Below are 18,607 nucleotides of genomic sequence, written 5' to 3' on the forward strand. Positions count from 1 at the left end.
TGTCCTTGTACAAGAGACCTCTGTATGTGATCAAGCACTCGTCTGACTCTCAAAGAAGCAGCTGAAATGGCCTGGTGGAAAGGTGCTTACCTTTTAAATGGCAGACAACGGGAACATCTACATCCATTTCTAATGTGACCTCTACCTTTGTTTTGAGTATTTCAATGATCTTTACTGAGTTTACCATCAGGTTTCCATGTGATAGAGTCTGCAGGAGCGAAAACTGGGCTTTGCTAGGTAAGAATTTCTCCATTGCTTCCAGGTAGTTTGCAGATTAAGAGGCTGTATGTCAAAGTCTATGTTATAGGGCAGGGGTACTCAACTGGCGGACCGCGGTCCGGATCCGGACCCGAACGCAGTCCTGTCCGGACCCAATCTCATTCCTGATTAACTGGATACGGACTAAAACAAAACCGTAGCATTTATTTCAGGGCTATTGAAAAAACACTCCGTCACGAGTGTTACGTTCGCCACCCCGCTCAACAACAAGCCTGCCTGGTTGACGCTTCGCGAGCGGCGCGAGGGTCCGCGCGGCGAAAATGACGTAATCGCTGTGGCTCCGCGTGTGCGCGAGTGTCTCACGCGCTGTCGGTTCGAGAGGTCGTGCACCTCTCGAATTTTGTAACTTCGCGCCGCGCTTCAGCGCAATGAACAAAGTCACTTTTTCAGGGTTCATACACCTTTATAAGGTGGAATTCAAGCACTTGTACGCCACTTTCAAGGTTCATTTCAATATTTCCCAGCATGTTAAACATAATTAAGTAAAAAAAAAAACGCCCAATCTTCACGTCTTCGCGTTCTCTCATGTTTCGTCCTGGAATTACAAGAGGCTCGTAGGCCTATTTGTTAACTTAATACAAGAGAACTATTCAGTCAGACAGATATTTGTTGTGAAACCAAGTAGTTACAATTTCAAGCATTTTAAAGTACTTTAACCTAAATTCCAGCACTTTTCAACACCCCCCCCCCCCCCCACCCCCCCCGCCGCCGCTCAACAACTTACGTTCGCCACCCCCGCCGCACCGGACCTCAGGTCACAGGTATCTGCCAAAACTGGACCGCAGACAAATTTAGTTGAGTACGCCTGTTATAGGGCCAAGGATTCCTGATGGTGTGGCAGGCCTTCTCACCCCTTCAGGGAGTAGTGATACATTAGGCAACTGGACTAGTTGATAAACCTTTGGAATCATTCTCTTTGGCTCTACAACCAATTAGTTCCACACGTCAAGGGGATGTAGCTCAGTGGAAGAGCGCATGCTTTGCATGTATGAGGTCCAGGGTTCAATCCCCTGCATCTCCATGAGCATTATCTATAGATATGGTTGGCTATATTTTAACCTTTCGGGTTGAGCTGACATTCAGACGCTGTGCATTTCTCTCACTCTTTTTGTGCCTTAATAGTGTTGCTTGCAGCTTCTCTTATTGATAGACGATGCTCAGTTTCCGTTCGGTTATACATCGGTCACAATGGTGTCGTGTTTTTGAGCATGTTCACTGCTGCTTTTAACACACGCCTTCGTAACCGAAGATCACCGGTTAGCCATTGGACCATTAAAGTGCTTTGTCAGTTTTCAATTCTGTTTTTGTTCCTTGCAAACTTGACATTCTGGCATGGCTGCTGCTGAAGTATAACTTGCTTCATGGGTTCGTCCTGTTACTGCTTCTGGTGGCCGTATTTGCTGTGCTAGACTCTTTCAGAATTCTGAAGACAACCTTACAAGTGGGGATGTAGCTCAGTGGTAGAGCCCATGCTTCGCCTGTGTGAGGAACTGGCTTCGACCCCCAGCATCTCAATGAAGCATAGCTTGTTTCCTGAATGCCATTGTTTAACACTCAGGTACTCTTGCTTCCTGTTAGGCCCCAACAACCAAAAAGTGCTCTTTCCTGGGTGAGTCCCAAACGGCTGTGACTCAACTGTGCAACTTTCTTCCAGTCACCAAGACATGGGTTGCTTCTTCTGTTCTCCTTTTGGTAGCTGCCTATGCAATGCTATTTTGGTTACAGCCTATGGACAGTGTAGAATCGGTAGAATTGGTATCAATTCACGGGTCAGAACAGTGTTGTGATTTTGAGCATGTTCCAGCCATTTCCACACACTTCCGCTGTCGGAGTTACCACATGCCCTCATAGGTTTGTGTGTGGTTCAAATTTAAGCACTCTCTCTTTTCTGTGGAATGGTGGCCAAGTGGTAAGGCGTCGGTCTCGTAAACCGAAGATCATGGGTTCGATCCCCGTTCGTGCCTTTAAGGAAAGTGGACCGAAGGGTCTATAATGTCCATTCACTACCAAAATATCTGCTTCCAATTTTGTCCTTGTACAAGAGACCTCTGTATGTGATCAAGCACTCGTCTGACTCTCAAAGAAGCAGCTGAAATGGCCTGGTGGAAAGGTGCTTACCTTTTAAATGGCAGACAACGGGAACATCTACATCCATTTCTAATGTGACCTCTACCTTTGTTTTGAGTATTTCAATGATCTTTACTGAGTTTACCATCAGGTTTCCATGTGATAGAGTCTGCAGGAGCGAAAACTGGGCTTTGCTAGGTAAGAATTTCTCCATTGCTTCCAGGTAGTTTGCAGATTAAGAGGCTGTATGTCAAAGTCTATGTTATAGGGCCAAGGATTCCTGATGGTGTGGCAGGCCTTCTCACCCCTTCAGGGAGTAGTGATACATTAGGCAACTGGACTAGTTGATAAACCTTTGGAATCATTCTCTTTGGCTCTACAACCAATTAGTTCCACACGTCAAGGGGATGTAGCTCAGTGGAAGAGCGCATGCTTTGCATGTATGAGGTCCAGGGTTCAATCCCCTGCATCTCCATGAGCATTATCTATAGATATGGTTGGCTATATTTTAACCTTTCGGGTTGAGCTGACATTCAGACGCTGTGCATTTCTCTCACTCTTTTTGTGCCTTAATAGTGTTGCTTGCAGCTTCTCTTATTGATAGACGATGCTCAGTTTCCGTTCGGTTATACATAGGTCACAATGGTGTCGTGATTTTGAGCATGTTCCTGCCATTTCCTCACATTTCCGCTGTCGGAGTTACCACATGTCCTCATAAGTTTGTGTGTGGTTCAAATTTAAGGACTCTCTCTTTTCTATGGCATGGTGGCCAAGTGGTAAGGCGTCGGTCTCGTAAACCGAAGATCGCGGGTTCGATCCCCGTTCGTGCCTTTAAGGAAAGTGGACCGAACGGTCTATAATGTCCATTCACTACTAAAATATCTGCTTCCAATTTTGTCCTTGTACAAGAGACCTCTGTATGTGATCAAGCACTCGTCTGACTCTCAAAGAAGCAGCTGAAATGGCCTGGCGGAAAGGTGCTTACCTTTTAAATGGCAGACAACGGGAACATCTACATCCATTTCTAATGTGACCTCTACCTTTGTTTTGAGTATTTCAATGATCTTTACTGAGTTTACCATCAGGTTTCCATGTGATAGAGTCTGCAGGAGCGAAAACTGGGCTTTGCTAGGTAAGAATTTCTCCATTGCTTCCAGGTAGGTTGCAGATTAAGAGGCTGTATGTCAAAGTCTATGTTATAGGGACAAGTATTCCTGATGGTGTGGCAGGCCTTCTCACCCCTTCAGGGAGTAGTGATACATTAGGCAACTGTAGACTAGTTGATAAACCTTTGGAATCATTCTCTTTGGCTCTACAACCAATTAGTTCCACATGTCAAGGGGATGTAGCTCAGTGGAAGAGCGCATGCTTTGCATGTATGAGGTCCAGGGTTCAATCCCCTCCATCTCCATGAGCATTGTCTATAGATATTGTTGGCTATATTTTAACCTTTCGGGTTGAGCTGACATTCAGACGCTGTGCATTTCTCTTACCCTTTTCGTGCCTTAATAGTGTTGCTTGCAGCTTCTCTTATTGATAGACGATGCTCAGTTTCCGTTCGGTTATACATCGGTCACAATGGTGTCGTGTTTTTGAGCATGCTCACTGCTGCTTTTAACACATGCCTTCGTAACCGAAGATCACCGGTTAGCCATTGGACCATTAAAGTGCTTTGTCAGTTTTCAATTCTGTTTTTGTTCCTTGCAAACTTGACATTCTGGCATGACTGCTGCTGAAGTATAACTTGCTTCATGGGTTTGTCCTGTTACTGCTTCTGGTGGCTGTATTTGCTGTGCTAGACTCTTTCAGAATTCTGAAGACAACCTTACAAGTGGGGATGTAGCTCAGTGGTAGAGCGCATGCTTCGCCTGTGTGAGGAACTGGCTTCGACCCCCAGCATCTCAATGAAGCATAGCTTGTTTCCTGAATGCCATTGTTTAACACTCAGGTACTCTTGCTTCCTGTTAGGCCCCAACAACCAAAAAGTGCTCTTTCCTGGGTGAGTCCCAAACGGCTGTGACTCAACTGTGCAACTTTCTTCCAGTCACCAAGACATGGGTTGCTTCTTCTGTTCTCCTTTTGGTAGCTGCCTATGCAATGCTATTTTGGTTACAGCCTATGGACAGTGTAGAATCGGTAGAATTGGTATCAATTCACGGGTCAGAACAGTGTTGTGATTTTGAGCATGTTCCAGCCATTTCCACACACTTCCGCTGTCGGAGTTACCACATGCCCTCATAGGTTTGTGTGTGGTTCAAATTTAAGCACTCACTCTTTTCTATGGCATGGTGGCCAAGTGGTAAGGCGTCGGTCTCGTAAACCGAAGATCACGGGTTAGATCCCCGTTCGTGCCTTTAAGGAAAGTGGACCGAACGGTCTATAATGTCCGTTCACTACCAAAATATCTGCTTCCAATTTTGTCCTTGTACAAGAGACCTCTGTATGTTATCAAGCACTCGTCTGACTCTCAAAGAAGCAGCTGAAATGTCCTGGCGGAAAGGTGCTTACCTTTTAAATGGCAGACAACGGGAACATCTACCTCCATTTCTAATGTGACCTCTACCTTTGTTTTGAGTATTTCAATGATCTTTACTGAGTTTACCATCAGGTTTCCATGTGATAGAGTCTGCAGGAGCGAAAACTGGGCTTTGCTAGGTAAGAATTTCTCCATTGCTTCCAGGTAGTTTGCAGATTAAGAGGCTGTATGTCAAAGTCTATGTTATAGGGCCAAGGATTCCTGATGGTGTGGCAGGCCTTCTCACCCCTTCAGGGAGTAGTGATACATTAGGCAACTGTAGACTAGTTGATAAACCTTTGGAATCATTCTCTTTGGCTCTACAACCAATTAGTTCCACACGTCAAGGGGATGTAGCTCAGTGGAAGAGTGCATGCTTTGCATGTATGAGGTCCAGGGTTCAATCCCCTGCATCTCCATGAGCATTATCTATAGATATGGTTGGCTATATTTTAACCTTTCGGGTTGAGCTGACATTCAGACGCTGTGCATTTCTCTCACTCTTTTTGTGCCTTAATAGTGTTGCTTGCAGCTTCTCTTATTGATAGACGATGCTCAGTTTCCGTTCGGTTATACATAGGTCACAATGGTGTCGTGATTTTGAGCATGTTCCTGCCATTTCCTCACATTTCCGCTGTCGGAGTTACCACATGTCCTCATAAGTTTGTGTGTGGTTCAAATTTAAGGACTCTCTCTTTTCTATGGCATGGTGGCCAAGTGGTAAGGCGTCGGTCTCGTAAACTGAAGATCACGGGTTCGATCCCCGTTCGTGCCTTTAAGGAAAGTGGACGAACGGTCTATAATGTCCATTCACTACTAAAATATCTGCTTCCAATTTTGTCCTTGTACAAGAGACCTCTGTATGTGATCAAGCACTCGTCTGACTCTCAAAGAAGCAGCTGAAATGGCCTGGCGGAAAGGTGCTTACCTTTTAAATGGCAGACAACGGGAACATCTACATCCATTTCTAATGTGACCTCTACCTTTATTTTGAGTATTTCAATGATCTTTACTGAGTTTACCATCAGGTTTCCATGTGATAGAGTCTGCAGGAGCGAAAACTGGGCTTTGCTAGGTAAGAATTTCTCCATTGCTTCCAGGTAGGTTGCAGATTAAGAGGCTGTATGTCAAAGTCTATGTTATAGGGCCAAGTATTCCTGATGGTGTGGCAGGCCTTCTCACCCCTTCAGGGAGTAGTGATACATTAGGCAACTGTAGACTAGTTGATAAACCTTTGGAATCATTCTCTTTGGCTCTACAACCAATTAGTTCCACATGTCAAGGGGATGTAGCTCAGTGGAAGAGCGCATGCTTTGCATGTATGAGGTCCAGGGTTCAATCCCCTGCATCTCCATGAGCATTGTCTATAGATATTGTTGGCTATATTTTAACCTTTCGGGTTGAGCTGACATTCAGACGCTGTGCATTTCTCTTACCCTTTTCGTGCCTTAATAGTGTTGCTTGCAGCTTCTCTTATTGATAGACGATGCTCAGTTTCCGTTCGGTTATACATCGGTCACAATGGTGTCGTGTTTTTGAGCATGTTCACTGCTGCTTTTAACACATGCCTTCGTAACCAAAGATCACCGGTTAGCCATTGGACCATTAAAGTGCTTTGTCAGTTTTCAATTCTGTTTTTGTTCCTTGCAAACTTGACATTCTGGCATGGCTGCTGCTGAAGTATAACTTGCTTCATGGGTTTGTCCTGTTACTGCTTCTGGTGGCTGTATTTGCTGTGCTAGACTCTTTCAGAATTCTGAAGACAACCTTACAAGTGGGGATGTAGCTCAGTGGTAGAGCGCATGCTTCGCCTGTGTGAGGAACTGGCTTCGACCCCCAGCATCTCAATGAAGCATAGCTTGTTTCCTGAATGCCATTGTTTAACACTCAGGTACTCTTGCTTCCTGTTAGGCCCCAACAACCAAAAAGTGCTCTTTCCTGGGTGAGTCCCAAACGGCTGTGACTCAACTGTGCAACTTTCTTCCAGTCACCAAGACATGGGTTGCTTCTTCTGTTCTCCTTTTGGTAGCTGCCTATGCAATGCTATTTTGGTTACAGCCTATGGACAGTGTAGAATCGGTAGAATTGGTATCAATTCACGGGTCAGAACAGTGTTGTGATTTTGAGCATGTTCCAGCCATTTCCACACACTTCCGCTGTCGGAGTTACCACATGCCCTCATAGGTTTGTGTGTGGTTCAAATTTAAGCACTCACTCTTTTCTATGGCATGGTGGCCAAGTGGTAAGGCGTCGGTCTCGTAAACCGAAGATCACGGGTTAGATCCCCGTTCGTGCCTTTAAGGAAAGTGGACCGAACGGTCTATAATGTCCGTTCACTACCAAAATATCTGCTTCCAATTTTGTCCTTGTACAAGAGACCTCTGTATGTTATCAAGCACTCGTCTGACTCTCAAAGAAGCAGCTGAAATGTCCTGGCGGAAAGGTGCTTACCTTTTAAATGGCAGACAACGGGAACATCTACCTCCATTTCTAATGTGACCTCTACCTTTGTTTTGAGTATTTCAATGATCTTTACTGAGTTTACCATCAGGTTTCCATGTGATAGAGTCTGCAGGAGCGAAAACTGGGCTTTGCTAGGTAAGAATTTCTCCATTGCTTCCAGGTAGTTTGCAGATTAAGAGGCTGTATGTCAAAGTCTATGTTATAGGGCCAAGGATTCCTGATGGTGTGGCAGGCCTTCTCACCCCTTCAGGGAGTAGTGATACATTAGGCAACTGTAGACTAGTTGATAAACCTTTGGAATCATTCTCTTTGGCTCTACAACCAATTAGTTCCACACGTCAAGGGGATGTAGCTCAGTGGAAGAGTGCATGCTTTGCATGTATGAGGTCCAGGGTTCAATCCCCTGCATCTCCATGAGCATTATCTATAGATATGGTTGGCTATATTTTAACCTTTCGGGTTGAGCTGACATTCAGACGCTGTGCATTTCTCTCACTCTTTTTGTGCCTTAATAGTGTTGCTTGCAGCTTCTCTTATTGATAGACGATGCTCAGTTTCCGTTCGGTTATACATAGGTCACAATGGTGTCGTGATTTTGAGCATGTTCCTGCCATTTCCTCACATTTCCGCTGTCGGAGTTACCACATGTCCTCATAAGTTTGTGTGTGGTTCAAATTTAAGGACTCTCTCTTTTCTATGGCATGGTGGCCAAGTGGTAAGGCGTCGGTCTCGTAAACCGAAGATCACGGGTTCGATCCCCGTTCGTGCCTTTAAGGAAAGTGGACGAACGGTCTATAATGTCCATTCACTACTAAAATATCTGCTTCCAATTTTGTCCTTGTACAAGAGACCTCTGTATGTGATCAAGCACTCGTCTGACTCTCAAAGAAGCAGCTGAAATGGCCTGGCGGAAAGGTGCTTACCTTTTAAATGGCAGACAACGGGAACATCTACATCCATTTCTAATGTGACCTCTACCTTTATTTTGAGTATTTCAATGATCTTTACTGAGTTTACCATCAGGTTTCCATGTGATAGAGTCTGCAGGAGCGAAAACTGGGCTTTGCTAGGTAAGAATTTCTCCATTGCTTCCAGGTAGGTTGCAGATTAAGAGGCTGTATGTCAAAGTCTATGTTATAGGGCCAAGTATTCCTGATGGTGTGGCAGGCCTTCTCACCCCTTCAGGGAGTAGTGATACATTAGGCAACTGTAGACTAGTTGATAAACCTTTGGAATCATTCTCTTTGGCTCTACAACCAATTAGTTCCACATGTCAAGGGGATGTAGCTCAGTGGAAGAGCGCATGCTTTGCATGTATGAGGTCCAGGGTTCAATCCCCTGCATCTCCATGAGCATTGTCTATAGATATTGTTGGCTATATTTTAACCTTTCGGGTTGAGCTGACATTCAGACGCTGTGCATTTCTCTTACCCTTTTCGTGCCTTAATAGTGTTGCTTGCAGCTTCTCTTATTGATAGACGATGCTCAGTTTCCGTTCGGTTATACATCGGTCACAATGGTGTCGTGTTTTTGAGCATGTTCACTGCTGCTTTTAACACATGCCTTCGTAACCAAAGATCACCGGTTAGCCATTGGACCATTAAAGTGCTTTGTCAGTTTTCAATTCTGTTTTTGTTCCTTGCAAACTTGACATTCTGGCATGGCTGCTGCTGAAGTATAACTTGCTTCATGGGTTTGTCCTGTTACTGCTTCTGGTGGCTGTATTTGCTGTGCTAGACTCTTTCAGAATTCTGAAGACAACCTTACAAGTGGGGATGTAGCTCAGTGGTAGAGCGCATGCTTCGCCTGTGTGAGGAACTGGCTTCGACCCCCAGCATCTCAATGAAGCATAGCTTGTTTCCTGAATGCCATTGTTTAACACTCAGGTACTCTTGCTTCCTGTTAGGCCCCAACAACCAAAAAGTGCTCTTTCCTGGGTGAGTCCCAAACGGCTGTGACTCAACTGTGCAACTTTCTTCCAGTCACCAAGACATGGGTTGCTTCTTCTGTTCTCCTTTTGGTAGCTGCCTATGCAATGCTATTTTGGTTACAGCCTATGGACAGTGTAGAATCGGTAGAATTGGTATCAATTCACGGGTCAGAACAGTGTTGTGATTTTGAGCATGTTCCAGCCATTTCCACACACTTCCGCTGTCGGAGTTACCACATGCCCTCATAGGTTTGTGTGTGGTTCAAATTTAAGCACTCACTCTTTTCTATGGCATGGTGGCCAAGTGGTAAGGCGTCGGTCTCGTAAACCGAAGATCACGGGTTAGATCCCCGTTCGTGCCTTTAAGGAAAGTGGACCGAACGGTCTATAATGTCCGTTCACTACCAAAATATCTGCTTCCAATTTTGTCCTTGTACAAGAGACCTCTGTATGTTATCAAGCACTCGTCTGACTCTCAAAGAAGCAGCTGAAATGTCCTGGCGGAAAGGTGCTTACCTTTTAAATGGCAGACAACGGGAACATCTACCTCCATTTCTAATGTGACCTCTACCTTTGTTTTGAGTATTTCAATGATCTTTACTGAGTTTACCATCAGGTTTCCATGTGATAGAGTCTGCAGGAGCGAAAACTGGGCTTTGCTAGGTAAGAATTTCTCCATTGCTTCCAGGTAGTTTGCAGATTAAGAGGCTGTATGTCAAAGTCTATGTTATAGGGCCAAGGATTCCTGATGGTGTGGCAGGCCTTCTCACCCCTTCAGGGAGTAGTGATACATTAGGCAACTGGACTAGTTGATAAACCTTTGGAATCATTCTCTTTGGCTCTACAACCAATTAGTTCCACACGTCAAGGGGATGTAGCTCAGTGGAAGAGCGCATGCTTTGCATGTATGAGGTCCAGGGTTCAATCCCCTGCATCTCCATGAGCATTATCTATAGATATGGTTGGCTATATTTTAACCTTTCGGGTTGAGCTGACATTCAGACGCTGTGCATTTCTCTCACTCTTTTTGTGCCTTAATAGTGTTGCTTGCAGCTTCTCTTATTGATAGACGATGCTCAGTTTCCGTTCGGTTATACATCGGTCACAATGGTGTCGTGTTTTTGAGCATGTTCACTGCTGCTTTTAACACACGCCTTCGTAACCGAAGATCACCGGTTAGCCATTGGACCATTAAAGTGCTTTGTCAGTTTTCAATTCTGTTTTTGTTCCTTGCAAACTTGACATTCTGGCATGGCTGCTGCTGAAGTATAACTTGCTTCATGGGTTCGTCCTGTTACTGCTTCTGGTGGCCGTATTTGCTGTGCTAGACTCTTTCAGAATTCTGAAGACAACCTTACAAGTGGGGATGTAGCTCAGTGGTAGAGCCCATGCTTCGCCTGTGTGAGGAACTGGCTTCGACCCCCAGCATCTCAATGAAGCATAGCTTGTTTCCTGAATGCCATTGTTTAACACTCAGGTACTCTTGCTTCCTGTTAGGCCCCAACAACCAAAAAGTGCTCTTTCCTGGGTGAGTCCCAAACGGCTGTGACTCAACTGTGCAACTTTCTTCCAGTCACCAAGACATGGGTTGCTTCTTCTGTTCTCCTTTTGGTAGCTGCCTATGCAATGCTATTTTGGTTACAGCCTATGGACAGTGTAGAATCGGTAGAATTGGTATCAATTCACGGGTCAGAACAGTGTTGTGATTTTGAGCATGTTCCAGCCATTTCCACACACTTCCGCTGTCGGAGTTACCACATGCCCTCATCGGTTTGTGTGTGGTTCAAATTTAAGCACTCTCTCTTTTCTACGGCATGGTGGCCAAGTGGTAAGGCGTCGGTCTCGTAAACCGAAGATCATGGGTTCGATCCCCGTTCGTGCCTTTAAGGAAAGTGGACCGAAGGGTCTATAATGTCCATTCACTACCAAAATATCTGCTTCCAATTATGTCCTTGTACAAGAGACCTCTGTATGTGATCAAGCACTCGTCTGACTCTCAAAGAAGCAGCTGAAATGGCCTGGTGGAAAGGTGCTTACCTTTTAAATGGCAGACAACGGGAACATCTACATCCATTTCTAATGTGACCTCTACCTTTGTTTTGAGTATTTCAATGATCTTTACTGAGTTTACCATCAGGTTTCCATGTGATAGAGTCTGCAGGAGCGAAAACTGGGCTTTGCTAGGTAAGAATTTCTCCATTGCTTCCAGGTAGTTTGCAGATTAAGAGGCTGTATGTCAAAGTCTATGTTATAGGGCCAAGGATTCCTGATGGTGTGGCAGGCCTTCTCACCCCTTCAGGGAGTAGTGATACATTAGGCAACTGGACTAGTTGATAAACCTTTGGAATCATTCTCTTTGGCTCTACAACCAATTAGTTCCACATGTCAAGGGAATGTAGCTCAGTGGAAGAGCGCATGCTTTGCATGTATGAGGTCCAGGGTTCAATCCCCTGCATCTCCATGAGCATTATCTATAGATATGGTTGGCTATATTTTAACCTTTCGGGTTGAGCTGACATTCAGACGCTGTGCATTTCTCTCACTCTTTTTGTGCCTTAATAGTGTTGCTTGCAGCTTCTCTTATTGATAGACGATGCTCAGTTTCCGTTCGGTTATACATCGGTCACAATGGTGTCGTGTTTTTGAGCATGTTCACTGCTGCTTTTAACACATGCCTTCGTAACCGAAGATCACCGGTTAGCCATTGGACCATTAAAGTGCTTTGTCAGTTTTCAATTCTGTTTTTGTTCCTTGCAAACTTGACATTCTGGCATGGCTGCTGCTGAAGTATAACTTGCTTCATGGGTTCGTCCTGTTACTGCTTCTGGTGGCCGTATTTGCTGTGCTAGACTCTTTCAGAATTCTGAAGACAACCTTACAAGTGGGGATGTAACTCAGTGGTAGAGCCCATGCTTCGCCTGTGTGAGGAACTGGCTTCGACCCCCAGCATCTCAATGAAGCATAGCTTGTTTCCTGAATGCCATTGTTTAACACTCAGGTACTCTTGCTTCCTGTTAGGCCCCAACAACCAAAAAGTGCTCTTTCCTGGGTGAGTCCCAAACGGCTGTGACTCAACTGTGCAACTTTCTTCCAGTCACCAAGACATGGGTTGCTTCTTCTGTTCTCCTTTTGGTAGCTGCCTATGCAATGCTATTTTGGTTACAGCCTATGGACAGTGTAGAATCGGTAGAATTGGTATCAATTCACGGGTCAGAACAGTGTTGTGATTTTGAGCATGTTCCAGCCATTTCCACACACTTCCGCTGTCGGAGTTACCACATGCCCTCATCGGTTTGTGTGTGGTTCAAATTTAAGCACTCTCTCTTTTCTAGGGCATGGTGGCCAAGTGGTAAGGCGTCGGTCTCGTAAACCGAAGATCATGGGTTCGATCCCCGTTCGTGCCTTTAAGGAAAGTGGACCGAAGGGTCTATAATGTCCATTCACTACCAAAATATCTGCTTCCAATTATGTCCTTGTACAAGACACCTCTGTATGTGATCAAGCACTCGTCTGACTCTCAAAGAAGCAGCTGAAATGGCCTGGTGGAAAGGTGCTTACCTTTTAAATGGCAGACAACGGGAACATCTACATCCATTTCTAATGTGACCTCTACCTTTGTTTTGAGTATTTCAATGATCTTTACTGAGTTTACCATCAGGTTTCCATGTGATAGAGTCTGCAGGAGCGAAAACTGGGCTTTGCTAGGTAAGAATTTCTCCATTGCTTCCAGGTAGTTTGCAGATTAAGAGGCTGTATGTCAAAGTCTATGTTATAGGGCCAAGGATTCCTGATGGTGTGGCAGGCCTTCTCACCCCTTCAGGGAGTAGTGATACATTAGGCAACTGGACTAGTTGATAAACCTTTGGAATCATTCTCTTTGGCTCTACAACCAATTAGTTCCACATGTCAAGGGAATGTAGCTCAGTGGAAGAGCGCATGCTTTGCATGTATGAGGTCCAGGGTTCAATCCCCTGCATCTCCATGAGCATTATCTATAGATATGGTTGGCTATATTTTAACCTTTCGGGTTGAGCTGACATTCAGACGCTGTGCATTTCTCTCACTCTTTTTGTGCCTTAATAGTGTTGCTTGCAGCTTCTCTTATTGATAGACGATGCTCAGTTTCCGTTCGGTTATACATCGGTCACAATGGTGTCGTGTTTTTGAGCATGTTCACTGCTGCTTTTAACACATGCCTTCGTAACCGAAGATCACCGGTTAGCCATTGGACCATTAAAGTGCTTTGTCAGTTTTCAATTCTGTTTTTGTTCCTTGCAAACTTGACATTCTGGCATGGCTGCTGCTGAAGTATAACTTGCTTCATGGGTTCGTCCTGTTACTGCTTCTGGTGGCCGTATTTGCTGTGCTAGACTCTTTCAGAATTCTGAAGACAACCTTACAAGTGGGGATGTAACTCAGTGGTAGAGCCCATGCTTCGCCTGTGTGAGGAACTGGCTTCGACCCCCAGCATCTCAATGAAGCATAGCTTGTTTCCTGAATGCCATTGTTTAACACTCAGGTACTCTTGCTTCCTGTTAGGCCCCAACAACCAAAAAGTGCTCTTTCCTGGGTGAGTCCCAAACGGCTGTGACTCAACTGTGCAACTTTCTTCCAGTCACCAAGACATGGGTTGCTTCTTCTGTTCTCCTTTTGGTAGCTGCCTATGCAATGCTATTTTGGTTACAGCCTATGGACAGTGTAGAATCGGTAGAATTGGTATCAATTCACGGGTCAGAACAGTGTTGTGATTTTGAGCATGTTCCAGCCATTTCCACACACTTCCGCTGTCGGAGTTACCACATGCCCTCATAGGTTTGTGTGTGGTTCAAATTTAAGCACTCACTCTTTTCTATGGCATGGTGGCCAAGTGGTAAGGCGTCGGTCTCGTAAACCGAAGATCACGGGTTAGATCCCCGTTCGTGCCTTTAAGGACAGTGGACCGAACGGTCTATAATGTCCGTTCACTACCAAAATATCTGCTTCCAATTTTGTCCTTGTACAAGAGACCTCTGTATGTTATCAAGCACTCGTCTGACTCTCAAAGAAGCAGCTGAAATGTCCTGGCGGAAAGGTGCTTACCTTTTAAATGGCAGACAACGGGAACATCTACCTCCATTTCTAATGTGACCTCTACCTTTGTTTTGAGTATTTCAATGATCTTTACTGAGTTTACCATCAGGTTTCCATGTGATAGAGTCTGCAGGAGCGAAAACTGGGCTTTGCTAGGTAAGAATTTCTCCATTGCTTCCAGGTAGTTTGCAGATTAAGAGGCTGTATGTCAAAGTCTATGTTATAGGGCCAAGGATTCCTGATGGTGTGGCAGGCCTTCTCACCCCTTCAGGGAGTAGTGATACATTAGGCAACTGGACTAGTTGATAAACCTTTGGAATCATTCTCTTTGGCTCTACAACCAATTAGTTCCACACGTCAAGGGGATGTAGCTCAGTGGAAGAGCGCATGCTTTGCATGTATGAGGTCCAGGGTTCAATCCCCTGCATCTCCATGAGCATTATCTATAGATATGGTTGGCTATATTTTAACCTTTCGGGTTGAGCTGACATTCAGACGCTGTGCATTTCTCTCACTCTTTTTGTGCCTTAATAGTGTTGCTTGCAGCTTCTCTTATTGATAGACGATGCTCAGTTTCCGTTCGGTTATACATCGGTCACAATGGTGTCGTGTTTTTGAGCATGTTCACTGCTGCTTTTAACACACGCCTTCGTAACCGAAGATCACCGGTTAGCCATTGGACCATTAAAGTGCTTTGTCAGTTTTCAATTCTGTTTTTGTTCCTTGCAAACTTGACATTCTGGCATGGCTGCTGCTGAAGTATAACTTGCTTCATGGGTTCGTCCTGTTACTGCTTCTGGTGGCCGTATTTGCTGTGCTAGACTCTTTCAGAATTCTGAAGACAACCTTACAAGTGGGGATGTAGCTCAGTGGTAGAGCCCATGCTTCGCCTGTGTGAGGAACTGGCTTCGACCCCCAGCATCTCAATGAAGCATAGCTTGTTTCCTGAATGCCATTGTTTAACACTCAGGTACTCTTGCTTCCTGTTAGGCCCCAACAACCAAAAAGTGCTCTTTCCTGGGTGAGTCCCAAACGGCTGTGACTCAACTGTGCAACTTTCTTCCAGTCACCAAGACATGGGTTGCTTCTTCTGTTCTCCTTTTGGTAGCTGCCTATGCAATGCTATTTTGGTTACAGCCTATGGACAGTGTAGAATCGGTAGAATTGGTATCAATTCACGGGTCAGAACAGTGTTGTGATTTTGAGCATGTTCCAGCCATTTCCACACACTTCCGCTGTCGGAGTTACCACATGCCCTCATAGGTTTGTGTGTGGTTCAAATTTAAGCACTCTCTCTTTTCTGTGGAATGGTGGCCAAGTGGTAAGGCGTCGGTCTCGTAAACCGAAGATCATGGGTTCGATCCCCGTTCGTGCCTTTAAGGAAAGTGGACCGAAGGGTCTATAATGTCCATTCACTACCAAAATATCTGCTTCCAATTTTGTCCTTGTACAAGAGACCTCTGTATGTGATCAAGCACTCGTCTGACTCTCAAAGAAGCAGCTGAAATGGCCTGGTGGAAAGGTGCTTACCTTTTAAATGGCAGACAACGGGAACATCTACATCCATTTCTAATGTGACCTCTACCTTTGTTTTGAGTATTTCAATGATCTTTACTGAGTTTACCATCAGGTTTCCATGTGACAGAGTCTGCAGGAGCGAAAACTGGGCTTTGCTAGGTAAGAATTTCTCCATTGCTTCCAGGTAGTTTGCAGATTAAGAGGCTGTATGTCAAAGTCTATGTTATAGGGCCAAGGATTCCTGATGGTGTGGCAGGCCTTCTCACCCCTTCAGGGAGTAGTGATACATTAGGCAACTGGACTAGTTGATAAACCTTTGGAATCATTCTCTTTGGCTCTACAACCAATTAGTTCCACACGTCAAGGGGATGTAGCTCAGTGGAAGAGCGCATGCTTTGCATGTATGAGGTCCAGGGTTCAATCCCCTGCATCTCCATGAGCATTATCTATAGATATGGTTGGCTATATTTTAACCTTTCGGGTTGAGCTGACATTCAGACGCTGTGCATTTCTCTCACTCTTTTTGTGCCTTAATAGTGTTGCTTGCAGCTTCTCTTATTGATAGACGATGCTCAGTTTCCGTTCGGTTATACATAGGTCACAATGGTGTCGTGATTTTGAGCATGTTCCTGCCATTTCCTCACATTTCCGCTGTCGGAGTTACCACATGTCCTCATAAGTTTGTGTGTGGTTCAAATTTAAGGACTCTCTCTTTTCTATGGCATGGTGGCCAAGTGGTAAGGCGTCGGTCTCGTAAACCGAAGATCGCGGGTTCGATCCCCGTTCGTGCCTTTAAGGAAAGTGGACCGAACGGTCTATAATGTCCATTCACTACTAAAATATCTGCTTCCAATTTTGTCCTTGTACAAGAGACCTCTGTATGTGATCAAGCACTCGTCTGACTCTCAAAGAAGCAGCTGAAATGGCCTGGCGGAAAGGTGCTTACCTTTTAAATGGCAGACAACGGGAACATCTACATCCATTTCTAATGTGACCTCTACCTTTGTTTTGAGTATTTCAATGATCTTTACTGAGTTTACCATCAGGTTTCCATGTGATAGAGTCTGTAGGAGCGAAAACTGGGCTTTGCTAGGTAAGAATTTCTCCATTGCTTCCAGGTAGGTTGCAGATTAAGAGGCTGTATGTCAAAGTCTATGTTATAGGGACAAGTATTCCTGATGGTGTGGCAGGCCTTCTCACCCCTTCAGGGAGTAGTGATACATTAGGCAACTGTAGACTAGTTGATAAACCTTTGGAATCATTCTCTTTGGCTCTACAACCAATTAGTTCCACATGTCAAGGGGATGTAGCTCAGTGGAAGAGCGCATGCTTTGCATGTATGAGGTCCAGGGTTCAATCCCCTCCATCTCCATGAGCATTGTCTATAGATATTGTTGGCTATATTTTAACCTTTCGGGTTGAGCTGACATTCAGACGCTGTGCATTTCTCTTACCCTTTTCGTGCCTTAATAGTGTTGCTTGCAGCTTCTCTTATTGATAGACGATGCTCAGTTTCCGTTCGGTTATACATCGGTCACAATGGTGTCGTGTTTTTGAGCATGCTCACTGCTGCTTTTAACACATGCCTTCGTAACCGAAGATCACCGGTTAGCCATTGGACCATTAAAGTGCTTTGTCAGTTTTCAATTCTGTTTTTGTTCCTTGCAAACTTGACATTCTGGCATGACTGCTGCTGAAGTATAACTTGCTTCATGGGTTTGTCCTGTTACTGCTTCTGGTGGCTGTATTTGCTGTGCTAGACTCTTTCAGAATTCTGAAGACAACCTTACAAGTGGGGATGTAGCTCAGTGGTAGAGCGCATGCTTCGCCTGTGTGAGGAACTGGCTTCGACCCCCAGCATCTCAATGAAGCATAGCTTGTTTCCTGAATGCCATTGTTTAACACTCAGGTACTCTTGCTTCCTGTTAGGCCCCAACAACCAAAAAGTGCTCTTTCCTGGGTGAGTCCCAAACGGCTGTGACTCAACTGTGCAACTTTCTTCCAGTCACCAAGACATGGGTTGCTTCTTCTGTTCTCCTTTTGGTAGCTGCCTATGCAATGCTATTTTGGTTACAGCCTATGGACAGTGTAGAATCGGTAGAATTGGTATCAATTCACGGGTCAGAACAGTGTTGTGATTTTGAGCATGTTCCAGCCATTTCCACACACTTCCGCTGTCGGAGTTACCACATGCCCTCATAGGTTTGTGTGTGGTTCAAATTTAAGCACTCACTCTTTTCTATGGCATGGTGGCCAAGTGGTAAGGCGTCGGTCTCGTAAACCGAAGATCACGGGTTAGATCCCCGTTCGTGCCTTTAAGGAAAGTGGACCGAACGGTCTATAATGTCCGTTCACTACCAAAATATCTGCTTCCAATTTTGTCCTTGTACAAGAGACCTCTGTATGTTATCAAGCACTCGTCTGACTCTCAAAGAAGCAGCTGAAATGTCCTGGCGGAAAGGTGCTTACCTTTTAAATGGCAGACAACGGGAACATCTACCTCCATTTCTAATGTGACCTCTACCTTTGTTTTGAGTATTTCAATGATCTTTACTGAGTTTACCATCAGGTTTCCATGTGATAGAGTCTGCAGGAGCGAAAACTGGGCTTTGCTAGGTAAGAATTTCTCCATTGCTTCCAGGTAGTTTGCAGATTAAGAGGCTGTATGTCAAAGTCTATGTTATAGGGCCAAGGATTCCTGATGGTGTGGCAGGCCTTCTCACCCCTTCAGGGAGTAGTGATACATTAGGCAACTGTAGACTAGT

General features: G+C 45.0%; 1 protein-coding gene and 26 non-coding genes across 27 annotated transcripts in view; 26 read left to right on the forward strand and 1 right to left on the reverse strand.

Annotated features, from left to right (window-relative positions):
* LOC143512591 (ninjurin-1) overlaps positions 1-18,607 on the reverse strand; it is a 300,728-nt gene that overhangs the window by 223,849 nt on the left and 58,272 nt on the right. The gene's annotated exons all lie outside the window — the stretch shown is intronic.
* trnaa-ugc (transfer RNA alanine (anticodon UGC)) lies at positions 1,229-1,300 on the forward strand. The gene has a single exon. It is a non-coding gene; the product is annotated as a tRNA-Ala (tRNA).
* trnat-cgu (transfer RNA threonine (anticodon CGU)) lies at positions 2,172-2,243 on the forward strand. The gene has a single exon. It is a non-coding gene; the product is annotated as a tRNA-Thr (tRNA).
* On the forward strand, positions 2,750-2,821 carry trnaa-ugc (transfer RNA alanine (anticodon UGC)). Its single transcript has one exon. It is a non-coding gene; the product is annotated as a tRNA-Ala (tRNA).
* On the forward strand, positions 3,106-3,177 carry trnat-cgu (transfer RNA threonine (anticodon CGU)). Its single transcript has one exon. It is a non-coding gene; the product is annotated as a tRNA-Thr (tRNA).
* On the forward strand, positions 3,686-3,757 carry trnaa-ugc (transfer RNA alanine (anticodon UGC)). The gene has a single exon. It is a non-coding gene; the product is annotated as a tRNA-Ala (tRNA).
* trnat-cgu (transfer RNA threonine (anticodon CGU)) lies at positions 4,629-4,700 on the forward strand. Its single transcript has one exon. It is a non-coding gene; the product is annotated as a tRNA-Thr (tRNA).
* On the forward strand, positions 5,209-5,280 carry trnaa-ugc (transfer RNA alanine (anticodon UGC)). Its single transcript has one exon. It is a non-coding gene; the product is annotated as a tRNA-Ala (tRNA).
* trnat-cgu (transfer RNA threonine (anticodon CGU)) lies at positions 5,565-5,636 on the forward strand. The gene has a single exon. It is a non-coding gene; the product is annotated as a tRNA-Thr (tRNA).
* trnaa-ugc (transfer RNA alanine (anticodon UGC)) lies at positions 6,144-6,215 on the forward strand. Its single transcript has one exon. It is a non-coding gene; the product is annotated as a tRNA-Ala (tRNA).
* trnat-cgu (transfer RNA threonine (anticodon CGU)) lies at positions 7,087-7,158 on the forward strand. The gene has a single exon. It is a non-coding gene; the product is annotated as a tRNA-Thr (tRNA).
* trnaa-ugc (transfer RNA alanine (anticodon UGC)) lies at positions 7,667-7,738 on the forward strand. The gene has a single exon. It is a non-coding gene; the product is annotated as a tRNA-Ala (tRNA).
* trnat-cgu (transfer RNA threonine (anticodon CGU)) lies at positions 8,023-8,094 on the forward strand. The gene has a single exon. It is a non-coding gene; the product is annotated as a tRNA-Thr (tRNA).
* On the forward strand, positions 8,602-8,673 carry trnaa-ugc (transfer RNA alanine (anticodon UGC)). Its single transcript has one exon. It is a non-coding gene; the product is annotated as a tRNA-Ala (tRNA).
* trnat-cgu (transfer RNA threonine (anticodon CGU)) lies at positions 9,545-9,616 on the forward strand. Its single transcript has one exon. It is a non-coding gene; the product is annotated as a tRNA-Thr (tRNA).
* trnaa-ugc (transfer RNA alanine (anticodon UGC)) lies at positions 10,123-10,194 on the forward strand. Its single transcript has one exon. It is a non-coding gene; the product is annotated as a tRNA-Ala (tRNA).
* On the forward strand, positions 11,066-11,137 carry trnat-cgu (transfer RNA threonine (anticodon CGU)). Its single transcript has one exon. It is a non-coding gene; the product is annotated as a tRNA-Thr (tRNA).
* trnaa-ugc (transfer RNA alanine (anticodon UGC)) lies at positions 11,644-11,715 on the forward strand. Its single transcript has one exon. It is a non-coding gene; the product is annotated as a tRNA-Ala (tRNA).
* Positions 12,587-12,658, forward strand: trnat-cgu (transfer RNA threonine (anticodon CGU)). Its single transcript has one exon. It is a non-coding gene; the product is annotated as a tRNA-Thr (tRNA).
* On the forward strand, positions 13,165-13,236 carry trnaa-ugc (transfer RNA alanine (anticodon UGC)). Its single transcript has one exon. It is a non-coding gene; the product is annotated as a tRNA-Ala (tRNA).
* Positions 14,108-14,179, forward strand: trnat-cgu (transfer RNA threonine (anticodon CGU)). The gene has a single exon. It is a non-coding gene; the product is annotated as a tRNA-Thr (tRNA).
* On the forward strand, positions 14,686-14,757 carry trnaa-ugc (transfer RNA alanine (anticodon UGC)). The gene has a single exon. It is a non-coding gene; the product is annotated as a tRNA-Ala (tRNA).
* On the forward strand, positions 15,629-15,700 carry trnat-cgu (transfer RNA threonine (anticodon CGU)). The gene has a single exon. It is a non-coding gene; the product is annotated as a tRNA-Thr (tRNA).
* On the forward strand, positions 16,207-16,278 carry trnaa-ugc (transfer RNA alanine (anticodon UGC)). The gene has a single exon. It is a non-coding gene; the product is annotated as a tRNA-Ala (tRNA).
* On the forward strand, positions 16,563-16,634 carry trnat-cgu (transfer RNA threonine (anticodon CGU)). The gene has a single exon. It is a non-coding gene; the product is annotated as a tRNA-Thr (tRNA).
* On the forward strand, positions 17,143-17,214 carry trnaa-ugc (transfer RNA alanine (anticodon UGC)). The gene has a single exon. It is a non-coding gene; the product is annotated as a tRNA-Ala (tRNA).
* Positions 18,086-18,157, forward strand: trnat-cgu (transfer RNA threonine (anticodon CGU)). The gene has a single exon. It is a non-coding gene; the product is annotated as a tRNA-Thr (tRNA).

This window comes from Brachyhypopomus gauderio, chromosome 4 (assembly GCF_052324685.1).
Source record: "Brachyhypopomus gauderio isolate BG-103 chromosome 4, BGAUD_0.2, whole genome shotgun sequence".
NCBI classification, from domain to species: domain Eukaryota; kingdom Metazoa; phylum Chordata; class Actinopteri; order Gymnotiformes; family Hypopomidae; genus Brachyhypopomus; species Brachyhypopomus gauderio.